At 36.4% G+C, this 16,165-nt stretch overlaps 1 protein-coding gene and 1 pseudogene across 2 annotated transcripts in view; one reads left to right on the plus strand and one right to left on the minus strand.

Annotated features, from left to right (window-relative positions):
• ASCC3 (activating signal cointegrator 1 complex subunit 3) overlaps nucleotides 1-16,165 on the minus strand; it is a gene marked incomplete at both ends in the record, with an annotated part of 318,402 nt that overhangs the window by 248,723 nt on the left and 53,514 nt on the right. The gene's annotated exons all lie outside the window — the stretch shown is intronic.
• Nucleotides 249-2,889, plus strand: LOC307061457 (transcription and mRNA export factor ENY2-like; annotated as a pseudogene). The gene is made up of 2 exons: nucleotides 249-330; nucleotides 2,562-2,889. The product of its transcript is annotated as a transcription and mRNA export factor ENY2-like (transcript).

The following is a 16,165-nucleotide window of genomic DNA, read 5'->3' on the forward strand; positions in this document are numbered from 1 at the left end:
GAAAAACTAAAGATGTGTCTGATTAAGTGGAGATGCCTAAATGAGCTCTCAAGTATTGCAAAAATATTTCATATTAAAAAGTTCTTATTGGAGACCCCGCCCCGGAAATGCGTGTGCTAGCTTTCTGTGTGCTTAGGTGCCCGAGCTACTGAGGGTCTAGGTCCGGGCAGCCGAAGAGTGTGGTAGGTAACGGTCGTCAGCGCAAGGGTCATTTCGTCGCTGGGAAGGGACGGCCCTCGCCCGCGGTGATGGTGGTTAGCAAGATGAACAAAGATGTGCAGATGAGAGCAGCAATTAACCAAAAGTTGATAGAAACTGGAGAAAGAGAACGTAAAATCAACAACCCTTGACATGAGGAATGAGGACGAGGAAAGCCTCTAGAACAGTGCCTTGGGAAACTGAGAGGATAGTATTGCCAATAATGGGTATAGGGTATTATGTATTACTGTTTTTTTATCTGTTTTCATTCATGCAGCTTAAAGTTACTGAGTTTCTACCATATGCCATGTCCTGTTAAGGTGCTGGAGATACAGTAGTGAACAAAATGAAGCCTGTTCTTTTACACAGCTTACATTCTAATGGGAGGAGACAGAAAATAAATGTGTAGTATGTCAGATGATGATGAGTTCTAGAAGAAAAATAAAGTAGAGAATAATCAGGTGTGTTATTTTGGATAAGAAAAAAAAAGTAGGCTTCACTGAGATCAAAAGAATATGAGGGAGTGAGGGGACTCCGAAGAGCCATGGTCCTGACACAGGAGCTTTCCTGGCATTTTTTTTTCCTTGTGTACCTTGTGGGACCTTAGTTCCCCGACTAGGGATGGAACCGAGGCTCCAGCAGTGAAAGCGCCAAGTCTTAACCACTGAACAGCCAGGGAGTTCCCTTGCCTGGCATTTTGAGGAACCCATGGAAACTAATAAGACTAAGTCAGCTGGGTGAAGGAGAGAAACAGTAAAGACAGAGGCATTGCTTTGGAGGGGGCAGACCATGCAGGGTCATTTAGGTTGTAGTAAAGACTTGAAATTGTATTCTGAGTAAATTGGGAAGCCACTGGAGGGTTTTGAGCAGTGAGAGGAGAAGGACGTGTACAAGGGAAGTAGCAGGGGGACGAGTTAGGAGGCTTTGGCAACAGTCCAGTCAAGAGAAGGTGGTGGGCCTTCCCTGGTGGCGCAGTGGTTGGGAGTCCGCCTGCCGATGCAGGGGACGCAGGTTCGTGCCCCGGTCCGGGAGGATCCCACGTGCCGCAGAGCGGCTGGGCCCGTGAGCCATGGCCGCTGAGCCTGCGCATCCGGAGCCTGTGCTCCGCGGCGGGAGAGGCCACAGCAGTGAGAGGCCCGCGTACCGCAAAAAAATAATAGTAATAAATAAATAAAAATAAAATAAAAATTGCTGAGTGAAGGATGCTGCCAAGGTTTCTAGCCTGAGGATCCGGAAGAATGGAGTTGCCAGTCTGACAAGGAGAACAGCTTGAGATGGAAGAGAAGCAAGAGTTGGGTTTTGTCCCTGTTACGGTTAAATGACTTAAACATCTAGATGGAAATGTCACATAGTGGATGTTAGGAATACTGAAAAAGAAGCAGTTTGGTTTGGGACTTGACATGTTTAAGCTGAGAAATGAGGTGATTTAAGTTGAAGACTGAGGTTTTATAAGACTAGGTATTGCAAAAGGATAAAATATTTTATTGCACCCATGATGCCATTAGTTGTAATACACACCAATATTTTTTTAACCTTTAAGAATAAAGAAGGGCTTCCCTGGTGGCGCAGTGGTTGAGAGTCCGCCTGCCGATGCAGGGGACATGGGTTCGTGCCCCTGTCTGGGAGGATCCCACATGCCGCGGAGTGGCTGGGCCCGTGAGCCATGGCCGCTGAGCCTGCGCGTCCAGAGCCTGTGCTCCACAACGGGAGAGGCCACAACAGTGAGAGGCCCGCATACCACAAAAAATAAATAAATAAATAAATAAGAATAAAGAAAATACTGCCAATTAAATTATGATAGGCATGCCAATTACTGAATTGTTAAAATGTGGGAAAACACAGTCTTAGAATTAACGAAATACTATAGTTAATGTGTAATTTAGAAGGATAATGAGAAAAAGGGAGGGGCAAGTCTATGAGGTTAGATATAGGGGCAATAAGAGAGCTAATGGGTAAGAATTTGTAGTTAAAGAATGGATTTTGGAGTTTGAAGATTTCAAAAGTACAGCTGCTTCAAACTCAACTAATACCCTTCTGAAGTTGTACAAAACCCACAATATTCCTGTTGGTGGAGGGAAGTAGAAAGTGTGTAAGAAGGCCAGAGAGTAGGGTTTCTTAAGAAGAATTGTACCCCATCCACTTCATTGAATTTTACTGATGACGAAAATGAGGCCCAGCATTTAAATGACTTGCATAAGATCAAAGAACTTTTTAGTGGTAGAACCAAGATTAGGCCATGGTTAAAGTTTTATAACTGGAAGGTGGGATTTTTAATTGAACAGTTGAAGCTTTGCTTCAAACATTCCTATCTAAGATATTGTACACTGTTGTAGTTTAATTTGGAAACACTTCTTTTTCAACAGCCTCAAAGAGTTGCTGAGAGCTAAATTAATTGAATGTGGCTGGAAGGATCAGTTGAAGGCACACTGTAAAGAGGTAATTAAAGAAAAAGGACTAGAACACGTTACTGTTGATGACTTGGTGGCTGAAATCACACCAAAAGGCAGAGCCCTGGTACCTGACAGTGTAAAGAAGGAGCTCCTACAAAGAATAAGAACATTCCTTGCTCAGCATGCCAGCCTTTAAGATTGAATTAGATTGTGTTGTTTTGTGGTTTTATTTCTGAAAGTAAAACTTGCCATAAATTAGGAATTGATTTCCCAAAATAAAATCCTTTTTTGTATGATGGTATACAGTTTTCAGTAATGATGTATACAATTGTATTGATTTTTTTCCCTAAATGTGTTATTTTAATAAATATCTCATGAATGAAAAAAAAAAAAAAAAGTTCTTATTAATCCTAAAGTTTTACCCTCCAGAGACAAAAAGGTAATTTTAAAAACCTTCAGAAGAGTATTTCAATTTAAGTCATATGTCCCTCCACTCACTGTCCTCAACATTCTCTTTTTTGGTCTTAATAGGCTGAGTTCCTCAAAGGTTTCTCTCAATTAAAAGTTTAGGAATAGAAGAAACAGAAGGTTCTCTTCCTACATCCAATACCTGTAGCATTAGAGCTGGGACCTCACCTAGGACTCTATGGTTTCAACAAAAGTACAGACCTGTTATTAATTGCAAAGCCTAAACCACACCTGGACATTATCTAAAATGTACCCTCCCATTCGTACATCCTACACTGAACTCTGCCTACCAAGTGCCAAGCTGTGAGGACTTACTCTCTGTCCTCAAGAGCTAAAGGCGAAGCAAGTGAATCTGGACCACCAGGAGTCTGTTACTTGGGCCCCAACTATACCTCTGCTACCACACACCTCCACACCCTAACCTTTAAAGGAACGGAACCAGGGAAGACCTGGCACGTTACTTCACTGACGGCCAACCCCAAACTGATGATCTGTGACCAGATCAGTAGACTAATACATTATAAAAACAAAACCTAAAATGTTAAGTTATCTTTAATGCTCTTATTGTAGATAAAACACATAAGATAATATATTCCTTATTTAAGTTGGCAAGTAAGTTGTTCACTAATCCATTTAATGATAATAGTACCAGTTAGCTACCATTTCTAATTGAGCACATACTACACAGTAGGCTTTGCTTTAGATGCTTTAAGGGGATTATTTCTCTCAACATTTAAAGAAAACCCATAAAGTAGGTCTTTTTTATTACCTTTATTTTACAGATGGGGAAACTTGGCATGGAGAGATTAGAGAGTTTGCCCTAGGATAAATGGCCAATAAGTAGTCGAGCAAGGACTGGAACAAAAGTTCAAATTTTAAAGTCCAAGTTAAAAACTTGTAAAGCTTACTGATTTCATTACTTTACACTTTTATTCCTTATGCTGATTTTTTAACAAAGTAACTTAATTTTATAAAAATAAATATAAAGTCAATGAAAATACTGACCACACTAATAATCAAATAAATGCAAAATAGAGTCAGAGTGCTTTTTAATCTGGGTGTTTAAGATTTTTTAAAAACTTATTAGTCTTGGTAATGTTTACATCTTCATATGCATCATATACATTGCTTTTAAATGATCAACATTAATAAATTTGCATATCATTTAACCTAAAAATTCCACTTCCAAAAATGTATCCAAGTTAAACTAACTGAACAAGAATGCCAGATAAATAAGCAAAAAGATGTCTGCTAAAATATCATTTATAATAAAAAAACTAATACAAGTTGAATGTCCATAAATAGACTGAGATCAGTAATTCATGATGCATTCTTTATGAATTACAGTAGTTAAATAAGATGAGGAAGATATATATGCTTATAACATGCCACAGAACAGTAACATAATTAAATATAATCTGTTAATACAAAAAAATTATGGAAAGATATACATCAAACTGTTCCATTGGATCTGGGATTATAAAGGAAGTTTTACCTTCTGTTTTGTAAGTTTAGATATTACATTTTAGATATTACTTTTTTTACAGAACAGATTTTATAATCAGCTTCACAAAAACGCTTTACTCTTTACATAAAAAAAATATCTTAAGGAAAAACAAAAGGGGAAGACCTACTGTATGTTGTCTTAATGTGTTAAAAGTAATAATAATTTCTTTCTTGACAGATATAAATACCTAATGTTTTTATGTCAATATAAAGTAACTGATTCACCCTGTTTTTCATTATGTGATATAAAGAGTTCTACATCTTTACCAAACCCCAGATTTCCAATTTGTACTCTCACTTGAAAACTGAAATATTACTGAATTCTGTTAATTAAGAGATTAAAAAAAGAAAAAAAGAGATAAGAAAGACAGTGTATGGCCACTATTAGTTCCTCTTTACTGAAGAGTTGTGTGTTTTAATGTTTCATGATATTAATTCATTTTGAACCAGACAATCTGGATAGAGGAAATTAAGTCTTAGCAACAAAAGACCTCAGGAGAGTAATCTACTGTTAAGTCTTTGAAGGAAATGAGATTGTAAGATTTTGTGAAAAACAGGTAAGTTAGTTACTGTCTAAAATGAAACTGAGCCAATTTTCATTACATACAAAAAAGCAGTAAGAAATCACAATGCATATTCATAATCCTTTCATATTATTTAAAGGAATGCATTTACATCATTTAGAAGAGTAACCAAAAATACTCAATATGCCCTTAAGTGTCAATTCCTAAAAATTCTCTCATCCTGAAAATAGTTTCACATTTCACAACAACCAAATGGGACTTCTAAATATATTGTACTCCCTGATGACAAAATGATATATAAGTAGGTATTACTGACCTTGAAGAGAAAAAAACAAGGAGAGAAAAATGAATAATAGCAACACTGCTAGATTTAATTGAGGACTTAAGGCATAATGGGTGTTAGAAAGGAGCACTAACCTCTTCTTGGAAGGGTAAGGTATGCTCCTCATTCTCAGGTTTGAGCTAAGGCTTACCTGCTGAGAAAACTGAAGAAAAAATCTCAAGAGGGAATTTTAAAAGACAAACAAGATTCTGGCTGCACAATAACAAAGTCCACTGATGAACCATCAAGATTGCACACGTGGGTTTCTACCAGCACACTCTTAACAAGTCAGCAGGTCAGATGTCCTTCTGAAACACCTTCACCAACGTGCTATGCCGAGAGTCACATTCCCAATGCACAAGAAGACAGTAAAAGACATGACTGAACCTCATTTATGAGTTTGATTTGGCTAGGTTTGGTTTGCTTGTGTTTAGACAGAACCATCAGAATAAGCGAGGGCTGGATTCACAAAACCAGTATTACAATTACATATACAAACTTCAGATGCTTAAAGCAGAAGTGAAATTAGAGATAAAGAATCTGGCATTTTCTACTAAGTTAATAAATTATTTTCATAAGGGAGATAAACTTATCCTGACATGTATATATTATAAATATCCTTCCAGGATGTCACTTTAAGTGTTAGATCTTAAAAATGTAAGACACAAGGGCTTCCCTGGTGGCGCAGTGGTTGAGAGTCCGCCTGCCGATGCAGGGGACACGGGTTCGTGCCCTGGTCCGGGAAGATCCCACATGCCGCGGAGCGGCTGGGCCCATGAGCCATGGCCGCTGAGCCTGCGTGTCCAGAGCCTGTGCTCCACCACGGGAGAGGCCACAACAGTGAGAGGCCCGCATACCGCAAAAAAAAAGAAAAAAAAAAAAAAATGTAAGACACTAGTATTTAATTGGTATTATAGTCTTTTTGACCCAAACTGTGGGACCTGCCTTCTAATAAACAGCCGCATTTCTAACCACGGCAATAAAATAGAAGCACAAGAGTCTCTGTCAAATTCTGTTAAGTCCCACAAAGAAAATGTCATTTTCAGTTTCTTGGCTGATATTTATAGCAATAACCGGTTTCAGCTCTGACCTTAACTTGTAAATTATTTTCACTAGCTTGCTTGAAATCTTTAAAGAGGGTAAAGTATCTGGGCACTTATGCGGTCAAGCTCACAAAATGTTACAGTTGTTAAATTATAGGTAATCTCTTAGTTTAAAATGTTTTTACAGTACAAATGACTTTAAACTTTCTAAAACTAATTAAATAAAGCAACGATGTCATTTTAAACATATATCTCCTTAAACAAGAAAATTTCATATTAACAGAATCCTCATCAAATGAATTGTTTTGAAGGATAAGAGACTATTTTCACTAACTAATCTAACAGATTAGATTTTAAGCCAAGAATCCAATTAATGTAAGATAATAATAATATAGCAAAAATGTGTTATATAACTGAAAGTATTAATGACTTATTTAGAATAGTCAGTTCAATATACAAGTGTGCACACACGTGTGTATTCAAATATTCCAATGCTTAATAACATACTTGGTACTGACTTCCTGAAGAACAAAAATTTATAAATGCCTATTTAACTTGGTACCTTTCAAATTTTCCAATATTTTAAAAACACAATTTAATGTCATTAACTCATTTCCATAAAAGAGGTGACCTCAGAATTTTCTTTACTGGGGAAACAAGCAGTAAACTGGACTTATAAATGGCTTCCTTAAATTGAAATTTACTGCTCATTCCCCTCATGAGATCTGAAGCTCACGTAGAAGGGTTCCAGGGACTTCTCTGGTGGTCCAGTGGCTAAGGCTCCAGGCTCCCAATGCAGGGGGCCCGGGTTCGATCCCTGGTCAGGGAACTAGATCCCACATGCCACAACTAAAGATCCCGCATGCCTCAACTAAAAGATCCCTCATGCGGCAATGAAGATCCCACATGCCGCAACTAAGACCCGGCACGGCCAAATAAATGAGTATTTTTAAAAAAAAAAAAAAAAGAGGTGTTACAAATACACTGAACCCATCACTCAAAAGAGTGGGGGAAGGACCTAGTCAAAGCCTGCTAGGGAGGAGCTCGGCTGAGGGTGTGCTGAGGCGGCTGATGCTTTGAAAACAGGTTCTTCCTACTTGGGGTAGGGAGTATTGGTGCTTTGAAAAAAATGACAGATTTTCCAGGACTCAACCCTTGAGATCTTCATTTATTTGCTAACGTGGGGAACAGTAATCTGGACGTTTCTTAACAGTCTCCCAGGTGATTATCAAGCACAAACAGGATTGAGAACTGTTAGCTTAACCTTCCCTACCCACTCCCAACACAATGATTAAGGTTTTCTTAGTCATCTGATTTTTTCATAATTTAACACAACCTACTCTGGAAAGAACAAAGTACATTTTACTCAGGAAAACTTCTGTTTAAACATGTATCAAATTAGAAGGGAGAAGTTAGGTAAGGGGACCCCCTGTAAGATAAATGCTTTACTTGAACTTCTTGTGTAATATGTAAAGATTTAAAGGATAAACAAAACATCTAAAGAAAGAAATCATGAAAGATATGCAATAAAACATGATATTATGCAGACTGCTTAAGAATTCATTAAGATTTCTTTATATATTGATTTCCTCTGATACATTTAAAATTATCCCAAATTACATAATTATTATTTTCATACAACTCTGAAATGTATCAAGAACGTAAGAGCTTGCTGAGAATACAAAAAGCAAGGTGACCTACCTATGTTTATTTAGTCACTCTTTGATATTTGCACCATTGGATCAAATTTAAACTTGTCCTCTCCAAAACCTCTTGCTTTCAGTGTTAATACAAGGTGATTAAGTTAAATAATGTGATATAAGGTACCTAAAGAAATGCACAGTATTAACTAAAAAAATGCAAGTTCCTTTGCTTTATCTTTATTCATTTAAAGCTGTCTTCTACATTACCTTCAGTATTCATCTTCGAGGAATTTTAAAGTTATTTATACCAAAATAATTCCACCTATCAATGTCTCTTAACAGGAAGATTCAAAGTATGCCCTGAACTTTTTCAGGATTGCAATATCATACTGCAATTTGGGTGGCTAATCTCCCAAAATACATCACAGATAGTGCTACACATATTCTGTGTGCTGACTCATGTACTCTTTTCAGAATAAATAGTCTGATGAGGAAACAAACTTAGACGTGCTATGTAACTTGATCCATACCACAAAATGTGCGAATGGTGAAGCTGAGAATTCAACATCAGTTCTACTTGCCTAACAGGATAGTAAGTTCCTCAAAGGCACGATCCTAATTCTAAATCTTTTGGTACCCACCATAGCACAGTGCCTTGCATCAATCAAGAGTTCAAGAATGACTGCTGATGTACATATTTTCAGAGACAAATAATGAAAACCTGTGAGTAGCAATACAATCATACCCAGTATTTCTGTTTATTTATGATAGGCCTGTGTAACCACAATACATAGATATGTTGGAAGCTATGGACTACGTCCATTTCTAAAGCAACTTGAAATTCCCACATTATAAGCTAAATTCATCTACTTTTCAGACTTCTGAATTCATTTGAGTTCTAAAATTATCATTCTGGTGTAGCTCAATATGCCATTATGCTTTTAATGCTCTCTCTTCTAATTTCCCTCCCCATAAAATCAATAAAGTATAGGTTGTAAAGAAAGTTATTTTGTTTGATGACTCCTAGCTAGAGGCAGATGCTAGGTATAACTCTCCTTAGTTTAGCAGGTATTCTTCAAGCAGCTGGTGCCCTTTTCCTAGTTAGCTGTTTGCAAGTGTTCCCAGTAGACTTTATGGTACTGCAATCCTGAAAAAGTTCAGGGCATACAGGCAGAATTAATTCTTTTTTAGAAAAGAAAATATAAATAGCACTTCCCTTCAAATGAGACCTAGCTATTTCATATATTTGAACTATAGTGAACTTTCATAGCAAGTAAACATTACTTTTTAATCATATAATTTAAATACTTGCTGAGAGTCAAAAATATATAAAAATCTCATTTATAGGAAAGCTTATCTAATGGAACAAATTTTTACATATTGAACATTTATTGACCCCTAAAACAGAAGACAATATCTTATCAAAAGTATACTTCCACACAAAGCAGACTGAGTGCATCAAAATCCAATCCCAATTACTTTTGAGAGTAAGCTGAGAAATTTTAAAGATTTTCCTTACAGTTTCCATAGTAATACTTTAAATAATACTTGAATACATAACATAATGGCCCTCCTGACAATGACCAAGTTTTTATAACAAAAATACCATTTTAAAGTTTCTATATACAAAGTAATATGGACAAGACATAATCTCCAATATCTATACAAGGTCTACACAAAGTTTTCAACACAAAATCAGGAACTGTTCCTTCCTCTACACACCCCACATCAGCTGTGTTATGAAAAACATTGTTCAGTTCATTGTCATTCTTCAGAAAAAGCCCAATCCCCCAGATCACAGCAGTCGAGAAACAACTCAAGTCTCAAGTTCTCCAAAAAATCTTCATTAACAGCTATAACCTGCACTGATCTCTCTGCCTTCCATTTAAGATTACATTAAATCCAAACTACTGATTTCGTACTTAGTACATTGCACAGTATACTGTTGGTAAATACTCAACAGAGATGCTATCTTATATCCCCAACTATGCTGCAAGCTCACTGAAGACAGGGGAAACATCTTGCTGATTTTTTAAAAATACTATCTACCGATGTTTGCCATGTTTTAGGTGCATGAAAAATGTAAGTCCTTTTTCCTTCTTCTTTGTCTGCTGATGTTATGCAGACAACAGAATGAGAAAATGAGTAAGAAGTTAAAAAGAAAGCTTTATCTAGAAACATGATGGTAAAACTAGAAAATTCCAAGGCAAAGGGAAGATCTGAAAAGCAACCAGAGAGAAATCTTACCTTAAAACAAATCACAGCTAGGTTGATTGCAGACTTTGCAAAAGCAAAAATGAAAAGCAGATGATATAGTAATATCTTTAATATGCTAAGAGAAAATAACTGTGAACTTAGAATTCTATTACCAGCTAAAATATCTGTTGCAAATAATGGTAAAATAAAGGTATTTTAGATTAACAAAAATTAAAAGAAACTTAATCTGCCACCACCAGATTCCCACTAAAGAAAATTTAGGCAATGAAAAGTCACAGAACATGAAAGCACTAGATAAAATTAAAAAACAATGAGCAAAATATATAGGAAATCCAAATAACTATTGACTATAAAATAATAATAACGATAATAGTATCTGGTGTAAAAACTAAAACAAGATAGAACTAAAGTACATGACAACAACATCAAAGAAGTTAGGAAGGAAGTGAAGTTTTAACAAACTTACTCTGTAATAGTTTTAGATCTGCTTGATGCTTAGAAGAGACCAAAAAAAAAAAAAAAAAAAAAAAACAAGAAGAAGGAGAAGGAGGAGGAGGAGAAGAAGAAGGAGGAGGAAGAGAAGAAGAACCAAGTTTCCAGATATCCAACTATGGACAGCATAAAGTTCTGGCAGACAGCTCTGTTCTTTAGGGGCGTCTCAATCTTGGCATTATTGACATTTTGGTAACTCTTTGTTGTGAGAGGCTGTCATATGTACTGTATAATGTTTAGCAGCATCCTGGCTTCTATTTACTAGATGCCAGTAGCATCCTCCTAGATGTGACAAATAAGTGTCTCCAGACACTGCCAAACGTCTCCTGAGGAGGATGTGGGAGGTGGCAAAATGCCGAATGAGAACCGCTACCGTAGGTAAAGAATGGAAAAGGTGGGGTGGGGTCAACTCCTTTTTCCTTTCTCATTTTACTTAAAACCTTGCTTGAAAGTACAGACCTTACTTTTCATAATTTAACCATGAGAAGAAGACTTTTTCCTTCCTTTGATAACAACTTATCTTGGAACGCATTAGCCATTAGCCTCCTTCAGAGAGAGGTGGGAAAACATACCTTTTGTCTTGCTATACAGTTGTCCCTCAGTGTCTGAGAGGGTTGTTCCAGGACTCCAGCAGATAAAAAAAATATGCAAATGCTCGAGTCCCTTATATAAAATGGTGTAGTATTTACATATAACCTGCACACAGCTCCTGTATATTTTAAGTAATCTCTAGATTACTGTAAAACCTAATGCAAGGTAAATGCTATATAAATAGTTGGTGGCAAATTCAAGGTTTACTTTCTGGAATTTTTTTTCTGACTATTTTCCATCCACAGTTGGTTGAATCCATGAATTCAGAACCCCCAGGTATGAAGGGCTGACTGTAATTCCCAATTTCCAGATTTATCTGCTGCTTTTGGTTCAGAAAGAAAAATAAAATCCACAGATAAACACTGAAGATTCTGTTAAAACATAGCTTCACGTTCTATTCCATCAGCTTTATGTCCTACTTTATTCCCTTAGAGCTGAGTTTCTCCTTTTGGGGAAGATATTTTTATTATAAAAAAATAATCACAGAGAATTGATAGCTACAGAGATCTACAGAGAGTCTCCCTCAAGTCTTTAGGTGAGTACTAAACAGCACACATATATGAGAAAACTACCCAAGGTACAGGGAAAGAACCATCTGAATGCATTAGAGGAAGCAAATTCAAACCTGACCACACAGTGTCTGGAATAGTTCTTGTTCTCACCAGCCACAGCAGCAAACCTCCTAATTAACTGAGAATTAGGTAGAGTACTCAGAAGACTTTGTCTCAGCTGCGGGGCAAAATTAGCCCTGGACTAAAATGCTGTTCTGGTCCACCTAAGAAATTTTAAAAGCAAGACCAGAAATAATCAAACTGATCCAAAGTAACTTAACTATGTCCCAGGGAAAAAAACTCAAGAATATTTATAAGAAAAATATCCAGTACTCAACAAGGTAAAATCACAATCTCTGGGATCCAGTCAAAAAGGATCAAACAAACTAAAAAGCAGAAAAAAAATTATCATAAGAAATAAGAAAAACTGATTAAAACTAATCCAGAAATAACATAAATGACAGACTGTTCAAGAAACTAGAGTAAGATTCAGCAAATTATGGCCTGTGGACCAAATCTGCCTGAGGCCTGTTTTCACTTGTTTTGTTTTGTTTTGTGCGGCCTATAACCTAAGAATAGTTATTATATTTTGAAAGGGTACCTTAATAAAAATGCAATCATAAATATGGAACAGAGACCCTATATGGTCCACAAAGCCTAAAATAATTACTGTCTGTTCCTTTACAGAAAAAGTCTGATGACCCCCTAAGCTCTAGAAATGATTGTGTAAGTAGAGACATAAAAGATATTAAAAGAACTCAAATCAAACTTTTAAAGATAAAACTACAATGACTGAGATGAAAAACACACTGGATGGGATTAACAGCACTTTAGACACTGCAGAAGGAAAGAATACTAAATTTGAAGACAAGGCAGTAAAAACTACCCAAAATAAAACATAAAGAAAGAAAAATACAAAACAAAACAAAATTAAAGCTAATAGAACATCATTAAGCTGTGTGACAACTTCAGGAACCCTAATATACCTATGATAAGAGTTCCTGAAAGGAGGGAAGGGGGCAGACAATTACTGAAAAAATAATGGCTGAAAATTTCCCACATTTGATGAAAACTTTTATAAACCCACAGATCCAAGATGCTTAACCAATGCCAAGCACAAAAACAAAAACAAAAATACCCTGAAGAAAACAACATAATGGTAGTGACAGGCAGAGGGTTTTTTCAGCTGCCAGGAGAAGTCAGATATTTGAAGCACACAAGAGATTCGAGCTAGCCTTTGCTGACTTTGAAGATGGAGTGAGCCACATGCCAAAGAATGTGGGCAGCCTTTAGGAGCTAAGAATAACAGACAGCAAGGAAATGGGGACCTCAGTTCTACAACTGCAAGGAAATAGATATGGCCAACAACCCGAATGAATCTGAAAGGGAATCCTTCCCCAGAGCTTCCAGGTGAGAGCTCAGTCTAGCCAATACCATGATTTGGGCCTTGTGAAATCCTGAACAGAGAACCCAGTCAAGCCCACCCAAATTGGACCTCTAGAACTCTGAGATAATAAATGGATATTTTAAGTCTCCAGTATTCTGGTCATTTCTTATACAATAACAGAAAACTAATACAAAGTCACATCATAATCAAACTGCCTAAAACCAGTGATACAAAGAAAATCTTAAAAATCAACCTGAAAAAAAAAAGACATATTACATAGAGAGGAAGATTAAGAATGAGGGCATGCTTAGCAGACACAATGTAAACAAGAAGACAATGCAGCTACATCTGTAAGTACTAGAAAAAAAATTGTCAACCTAGAATTCCATAACAAATGAAATATCTTTCAAGAACAAAGACAAAAAAAAAAAGAGAAGGTTTTTCTCAGACAAAACTTAAAAAATTTATCACCAACAGACCTGCACTACAAGAAATGAATACCAGATGGAAATCTGAATCTACCTACACAAAGGCATAAAGGTGCCAGATAGGTGCACAAGTATAAAAATTTTTCCTGGTTATTATTTAGATATCTTAAATGATACATTTAAAAGACTGTTAAGGCAAAAAGAATAATGTATGGTGGAGTTTACAATAGATGTAGGAGTCTACATCTACATGTTTTGTTTGTTCATTTATTTGTTTTGGTGGTAATAAGTGGTGAAAAATCTGACAAACAAATATGGCAGCAAATTTATCACGATACTCATGGCTTTAATTGCCAGGTGAGGCTATGCATGCATCAAGGGAAATTCAAATTTGTTAAAATGATTAGAAATTTAATTTTTGCCACACTGTTTCCTTCATCATGAAATTTATGAAATGTTTTTTGCTAAGATCCCTATCAGTGTGAAAAACACTGCAAACTCACTTTTCAGTTTTAAACTTTATATTTTGTTATTATTTCTTGATACCACCTCTTAAAAAGGCAGCGAGTGATTCAAGGTCATGTTCTGATGAAACTGATGATATGCTTGACAGTATAATAAGCGGGCTGTGGGATGCTTCAGGGAAAGGCTTTTTATTTGGGCCTATGTTCAGATTTTAGTGACATTTTATCTTGTTCAAATTGATCTCATAAAAAAGATTCACATTCTGAAGTGTTTTTCTGGATGCTTTTTTTAGCTTTCTTGCCTTTGTAAATTGATTGAATCAAACTGTGTCATTAAACTCTTTAGCTTTAGGATGCACTCAGGCTCACAGAACAAAGTAAAACCAAAGGAAAAGTAACATTTTTTATACTTCTTCTATTTCCCTTTTCCCAAACTTTAAGTTTTGAGATAACCACAAACGTTAGTAATTATAATGACTGGTTTCTTTAGTTTCTATCAATTAACTGAAAACTACCCTATGTCTTCATAGAGTGACTTATGTATTTGGAATGACAGAATAGCTGAGGAGCATAAATGAACACAGAAGTAATTTATTTAATAAATATAATTTCCAAAGAAACAATAAGTCTTTTCATTTTATCCATACTATGATTGATCTCGCAGTGCCAGTTTACATTTATCATTTTAAGCAAACATTTTACCTAAAATGTCTTAAGTACTCAACACACTTAAAAGTGTTTTACATATATTAACTCATTTAATCATCACAATAAAACTATGAGGTAGGTACTATCATCCCAATTTTACAAGTGAAACACTGGGTCTCAGAGAGTAACTTGCCCCAAGTCTCACAGCTAGAATGTGGGAAGCCAAGATTCAAGCTCAGTCAGCTTGGATTCACAGGCCCTGCTCTTCACCAACACGCTGCCTCCCGGACATAACATGCACAAACCGTTTCCTTTTCCCCTATTCCTCATCTTAATAAATGATACTGGCACTCGCCCATGTTACCCTGGATGTCATTCCAGTTTCTTCTCTCTGCTTCATCTCCTGTCACTTAAACCAGTCATCAGACGTTACATGTACTAACAGCTAAACTATTCTCCACTGTCCCACTTTCTATATAGGCTCCACTTTCTTCATTCAGGCACATAGCATTTCTCCCTTGAACTACTGCAGCAGCTCTACTCTCAATGATCAGCTTTTAATTGCAACCAGAGTTAATTCTGGAAGTGAAAATACTTGATCATTTACTTTTATTTTTAAGAAGTAGCATTTCCCACAATATTGAGTCTAAACCTACTATGGTTTTCAAAGCCCTTCATGTGCACTATTGTCTCTTTTTAAACTAATTTGCTGCCACTCTCCACATGTAGCTTACATGCTAATAATACTGAAATACTTGTTTACAAAAGGTCACAAACTGTTTCATGGAGCATCCTTCATCTACGCCCCCCACCCTCTTTGTCTATCTGGCAAAATCCTGTGCCCTCATTCACCTTCATGACGGCTTCTTCTGTGAACTTAGTCTGCTTTCTCTGTGCTGCCATAGAAATTTGTACAACATACCCTACTGTATTAGTTGTTTCCATGGCAATGGTGTGGGGCAGATACACTACACAGAGTAACTTAAGATCAGGGATAATACCCTATTCATCATTTCCCCCAGAACCTAGCCTGTAAGCATGGAATTCAATAACCTGGGGTCACAGAAAATCTCAAATTCTCTACATTCAGACTTCATAGGACTCAACTTTCTTAACTTCTCAAATGAAACATTATATGCATCTTTTATATTACCTTTCCAAACTAAACAGTATATTTGGATCAGTATTTCAATTCTGCTGAATAACACTCTACTGGCTATTTAAAAAATATAACTCCCAACTGTGGAAATAGATAGCAGTCAACTTACTTAACACCAACAAAAAGCAATCCTC

The sequence above is a fragment of the Hyperoodon ampullatus genome (assembly GCF_949752795.1).
Source record: "Hyperoodon ampullatus genome assembly, chromosome: 12".
NCBI lineage: Eukaryota > Metazoa > Chordata > Mammalia > Artiodactyla > Ziphiidae > Hyperoodon > Hyperoodon ampullatus.